This window comes from Podarcis pityusensis (genome assembly GCF_964106645.2).
Source record: "Podarcis pityusensis genome assembly, chromosome: 14".
In the NCBI taxonomy this organism is placed as follows: domain Eukaryota; kingdom Metazoa; phylum Chordata; class Lepidosauria; order Squamata; family Lacertidae; genus Podarcis; species Podarcis pityusensis.
The window spans coordinates 8,707,930-8,713,929 of record NC_138039.1 but is presented as its reverse complement, the minus strand read 5'-3'; the positions used below and the strand labels follow the sequence as shown (position 1 = coordinate 8,713,929).

General features: G+C 47.8%; 1 protein-coding gene across 1 annotated transcript in view; it reads left to right on the top strand.

Annotated features, from left to right (window-relative positions):
* The first annotated feature begins 293 nt into the window (after positions 1–293).
* EMP2 (epithelial membrane protein 2) overlaps positions 294–6,000 on the top strand; it is a 29,823-nt gene continuing 24,116 nt past the window's right edge. The window contains exon 1 of the mRNA XM_080981305.1: positions 294–441. The gene's annotated coding sequence lies outside the window, so the exon portion shown is untranslated. The remainder of the gene's footprint in view (positions 442–6,000) is intronic.

Genomic DNA, 6,000 nt, shown 5'->3' with positions numbered 1-6,000 from the left:
GAACACCATATTTGCAGCCATAAATTCACAAGGCAAGGGAGAACATCTGGAAGACAGTTTATTCCAATGATGGGGCAGGAAACAAACAAATGCCCCTCTCCCAGTTTCCCCAGTTATGGGAACGTACCCTAAACATTTGGGAGTGGTGGTGGGTGTTGGGTGAAATTTGCAGATCTGGGGCTTTCCTGTTTAAATCTCTTTCTCCCGCCGCTCTGCAGAGAGTGAAGAGAGAGATTGATTGGCACTTTTGAAAAAAAAAAAAATCATTTTCTTCCCCTCTCCCCCTTTTCCACACCCAGCTCAGATTCTGACATCACCAATTGCTCCAGAAGGAGGCGGCGGCCAAGGGCAGCCCTTCAAAACAAGCTGCGCTTTCCGCCGCCTCGGCCAGCCCTGTGAACAAGAACCTAGCCAGCCCTCAGTGGCTAACAACCCCAGCCGGTGAGTAGCCCCCAAAAAACTTGGAGAGAGTGGGAGGCTGGGACTGGGGGGGGGAGGGGAGGGGAGGGGGGAAGGAAGAGATTTTTAGGGAAATTACGGATCCTTCTTTAAATGCAAAAAGAATAAGGTTGGGAGCCGGATGTGAGAAGGAAGGGAAGGGATGCAGAAAAGCGAAATAGGATCTCGGTGCGAATTAGAGAGGAACTTTGCGAACAAAGGAGGAGGGAAAGGAAGGCGCGGAGAGCGATTTTAAACAACTTCAGCCAGAGCAATTCTCCCTCTTCCGCGCCGCCCTCTTAAGTGCCTTCTTTCTGCAGCTGTTTTTTTTTTGGGGGGGGGCGTCTTAAAACCCTGCTTTTCACCTTGCATTTTTGTTTGCACTGCGCTTATTTCAGATGCAAGGGCAGGCAGGGGAGATCAAGGAGTGTTTGTGTGGATCAGTCTAAAATGCAAAGTATATATATATTTCCCCCATCTGAGAAAGAAGCAGCAAGCTTGGATTTTACAGAGCGGGGGGTTTTAAATCCGTTTCTTGTCTTTAAAAAAAACAACCACAAAGTTAGCACCGTCGGGCTGCTCCAGGTTGCATGCAAGTAGATCTTTCGTGTGTGTGTGTGTGTGTGTGTGTGTGTGTGTGTGTGTGTGTTAAAAGTTGTTTCCTGGCATGTTTTCCTGGGATTGAGCCCCCCACACGGGTGGCCGGCATTTCTTGTGGGTTGACGACTGTCCCCCCTCTAGTGGGGTGAAAGGGGATTACTCTTAGATTCAGCCAAGCTTTTTCACCACATGTCGGTTTGCGCTTTGTGGTTGCGTCTTGGCTCGCTTTGCGGCTTCAACCTGCACGCGCGCAGCACCCATCGTGGCCGGCTAAGTGTAAATTCTGTTTCGTGGCTTTATTATTTACCCACACGAGGGTCGTCATAGCTGAGCAAGAGGCAGCTCGTGGATGGCTTGCAAAAAGTCCCAGGTTCAGTTCCCGACATCTCCAGTTTAGGAAGGATCAAGGGACAAGAGGGAGCGGCCTTAGAGTCGGGGCATCGGTGCGCCTTTCCCATTATCCCCTGCACGGACCGGCAGCAGCTCTGCAGGGTTTAGGGCAAGGGAGTATTTTTCCAGCTCCACCTGGCAGCGCCAGGTGTCGATCCTTTGCATGCAAAGCAGATGCTGTACTACTTTCCCCCGGAATCGAATCTCCTATATGCAAAGCAGTAGCTGAACAAAGTAATAGATTTGTGACCGTCCCAGCTGCTGTGAGTCTCCCAGGACTGACACCCCAAGTGGCTGGAATATATGGGTGCAAAAGTCTGTGGCAAGGCGGAAGGGTGGGCTGGCTGCTGCCCTCCCAAAAGAGAAATCGTTTGCGTATTGAGTCCACCAATTCCATCGCTAATGGGGATCTGTTTCAGGAGGGTGCAAAATGTAATGCATAGATCTATCCACATTCAGGTTAAAAAACAAACCGACCACAGTTCCCATGCACGCCCAGCACACATTCAAAGCACATGATTTCCCTCCCCCCCCCCACTGAAGAATCTAGGGAACTTTAGGTTGCCCCCTCACCGAGCTATAGCTCCCAGCACCCTTGCCAAACGGCAGTTCTTATGATCCCTTGGAGGAAGTCCAGTGCTTTAAATGTGCACTGAGTTTATTGTGTGGATCTGCCCTGTTGCTTCATATCTGGAAATTTGTGAATGCACTTAAGAGAAAAGAAAAAAGAACCCCCTTATGAACATATGAAACCAATGTAACATTTTGGCCAGCCTCACAGAACCGTATTTTGTATGCTAACGTTAACAAGAATTTCATGTTCCCCATCTGCTTAAAAGGCAATCCTTTTTATTTACTAGACATCTAAAGGTCTCCAAGTGACTTACAAACAATTTTAAAGCCTACCCACAAATACATTTTACCAGTGACACCATTCATTTAAAAAACTGTATTTCCATGTGTGTGGATTAGACATGCTGTCTGCTCACCCACCCAAAGGGGATGGAGTAGGCTGGAGCCTGAATCAATAAGAAATCCTTGTTGGCACAGATCTCTTTGAAAAGAAGCTTTTGTGGTGCCCTCGAGATGCTTGCTGAACCATCCCTGTGACTGGTTCTGCGGATGCAAATCCTGCAAAACTGAGCAAACAAAACTCAAGAGACTATCCATGTCAAAATGGTTGGCATGAATCAGGCCACAAATGGGCGCTGGTGCATATTTAGAAGTTTTGGTTGTTGTACCTGCAGCTCGAAGAGGAATTTTAGAGGCACTTGATTTCAAGAGCACTTAGCTCATTTCACAAATCGCTTAGCATTTGGAGCATGTTGAATAAGGAGCATTAAAAGCAGTCTCATACCAAATCAAAGAGTCGCGGCTTCCCCCAAAGAATTCTGGGAGATGTAGTTTAAGGGTGCTGCGAGTTCTTAGGAGACTGCCTAGTCCCCTCATAGAGCTACGATTCCCTGGGAAGAGGGTTTGGCTGTTAAACCACTCTGGGAATTGTAGCACTGGGAGGGGAATAGGGAATCTCCTAGCAAGTTTAAGCGCCCTTAACATACTACAGCTCCCAGGATTCTTTGGAGAAAGCTGTGACTATTTAACGTGGAGTCGTCGTGCTTTAAATATGTGAATGGGGCCAGAATCTGGAATGCTGAACTACCAATCAGAATGAATCTGGAATGCCAAACAGCCAATTAGAGGGAATGTGATGAAGTGATGAATTATATTTCTGCACAAATTGAAGTGGTGAATTATATATGAAGTGATGAATTATATTTCTGCACAAATTGAGAGGGAGATGCATTTATTTATTTACAATAAGAATACCTATGAGCTGCCAACTCATAAGGGGTGGAGAATCATGGCGGTGTAGACTGAAATCATGAATACACCGTTGGATGATAAAATACTGAGCAGATGACTGACACGGAATCAGATTCTCCAAACAAACAAACAAACCTGGGCGAAACCAAAAGGCTTTCCATAGGGAGCAGAATATCAACATTGCAGGTACTTGTCTGATTTTAACAGAAACATTGTTCCAAAATGCTACATATGCTTTATGGTGCTGCTGCTGCTGCTGCTGCTGCTGCTGTGCTTTTAAAATAACACGGTGTTTTGGAATGGAAATGAACAGGTTCAGTGGTTATGCTGAGCAAGTATTGTTCCAGATGCATACAATTTATCAGGGCTAACAGCTGGGCCACACTTGAGACTTTACAATCTCAAGTTGTTGAGTTTTTGTTGGACTGTGTCAAGGGATGAAACATGAGGCTTTGGGACTGTGTAGGAATCCCTGATCCTTAATTCCAAGTGGAAAGTCTGCAGCGGTGTTTCTCTCTGCACACGCTCAGAGGCACTCTTATTTATTATAGCCAACTCCACCTGCTTCTTTAAGGAAAGGGGGTGTGGCCAAGGAGGGGAGGCTGCAGTGCTTAATGGGTGTGGCTAAAGGGGGGAGGAGAGTCGGGGCGGGGCTATAAGACTGAGAACAAAACACCTTGTATGATAGTACTACGCCTGGCAGTGGAGATGGAGTCCAAAGGAGACATGTGAATTTGAGAACGCTCTGTATACGGCAGTTTCCTGTGATATATGCTGAGTCAGCCACTGGTCCATCTAACTCAGGGCTGTCTACACTGACTGGCAGAAGCTCTCCAGGGTTTTAGAGAGGAAGTCTCTCAGCCCTCCCTGGAGAAGTCTGGGGTTGAACTTGAGGTCTTCTGCATGAAAAACAGAAGCTGTAGCACTGAGCTCCCACCATCCAGCTCTCTCACAAGAGGGAATTTATCCAGGGAGGGAATGCCATTCAAGCAGAAATCTCTTCTGGCGGAACCGCAGAGTGTGCATTCGAGGGTGGCAGCCGCACAAATATTTGCTGTGCGCTGTCTCCGGTGGTTCAGTTCCAAGGGGAAGAAGGTGCAGTACCTGTTGGCGAGGCTGGGGTCAGGGGAAGGGCTGTCGCTCAGAGGCAGAGCGGCTGCTTCGAATGCAGAAGCTCCTGGGTTCAGTCCTGAGGACTAGGAATCATCTTCTTTGGCGATCCCTCTTAGCCGAGTAAGATTGTCTTCTGTGGAGGCCAATTCTGGACCCACACGTCCTTCCACAGTGGGGACATTGGTTTCCGGGCAGGAGTTGATCATGGTGAGAGTTTGCCAAGCGTGCCTTCCTCCTAGTACGTTTCTCCCTTTCGTCCTGAGTTTGAGCATCTTCAAAGCCCATGACACTTTTAGTAAAGGCTGTTCTCCAATTGGAGCGCTCGCAGGCCAATTCCAAGCCTGAAATCCTGGAGAGCCTCTGCCAGTCCGTGTAGACAATATGCAGCTAGATGGATGAAGGGTTTGACCTAGCGGAAGGCAGTATCCTATTGGACAGGTCTCTGTCCTGAGGAACTTGCAATTGTTTTGACAGCTATGGCCATTCAGGGGCGGGGATCTTGACACGTATTAAAAAAATCGCTCTGAAAATGCTGTTTTAAAGAATCGTTTTGAAAAATATATTGATTTGCTCTAAGCTCAGCATCGCCATCTAGTGTCACATCTGTATGATGCAGTTAAAACGTTATATTTGCAAAGGCCTGGCTATAGTAAAGGTAAAGTGACCCCTGACCATTAGGTCCAGTCGTGGCCGACTCTGGGGTTGCGGTGCTCATCTTGCTTCATTGGCCGAGGGAGCCGGCGTACAGCTTCCGGGTCATGTGGCCAGCATGACTAAGCCGCTTCTGGCGAACCAGAGCAGCGCACGGAAATGCCACTTACCTTCCCACTGGAGTGGTACCTATTTATCTACTTGCACTTTGATGTGCATTCGAACTGCTAGGTTGGCGGGAGCAGGGACCGAGCAACGGGAGCTCACCCCGACGTGGGGATTCGAACCGCCGACCTTCTGATCGGCAAGCCCTAGGTTCTGTGGTTTAGACCACATGCATTAATTACTTCATGTTCAGATTACTGCAATGCATTCTGTGTGGGGCTTCCTTCCTTCGTGCTTGACCCAGAAGTTGCAGTTCGTGCAGAATGCTGCAGCGCAATTGCTGACAGGAGCGAGGCCTTGTCAGCATGGAACACCTGCACTCAGAGGGCTGCCAAATTGCTGCCAGGCTGAGTTCAAGGTGTTACTCTTAGCGTGTAAATCCCGCAACAATTAAAGGCCCTTTTTACCTGCACAATCGCTTTACCTCCCTGGTCTGCTTCAATCTATAGAACTGGCATGGGTAGAGGTGCCACATAATACGTGTTCTGATTTTTTTTTAAAAATTGTTCTCATTAAAGATTTTCCCAGGTTACAAAAGTACAGACATCTTTATGTCGGCGCAACCTGTTCTGCATTGATCTTTTAGTGCCTAGAGTAATATACCCTCTACAAAGGAAAGCTACAAGTTTGGGGGCCCTTTAATTCTGACCCACCCCAAAAGCAAATAAGAGGGGTGGTGGTAGAGGGATGGGACAGAGGTTTGTAAAAGATGGAGAATGCTTTTGCCCTCTCCATCGTAAAGCTAGAGTGCAGAGTATCCCTGGGAAACTTGATTGACAAGAAAAGATCAGGACAAAGGGAAACCCTTCTTTCCACAGC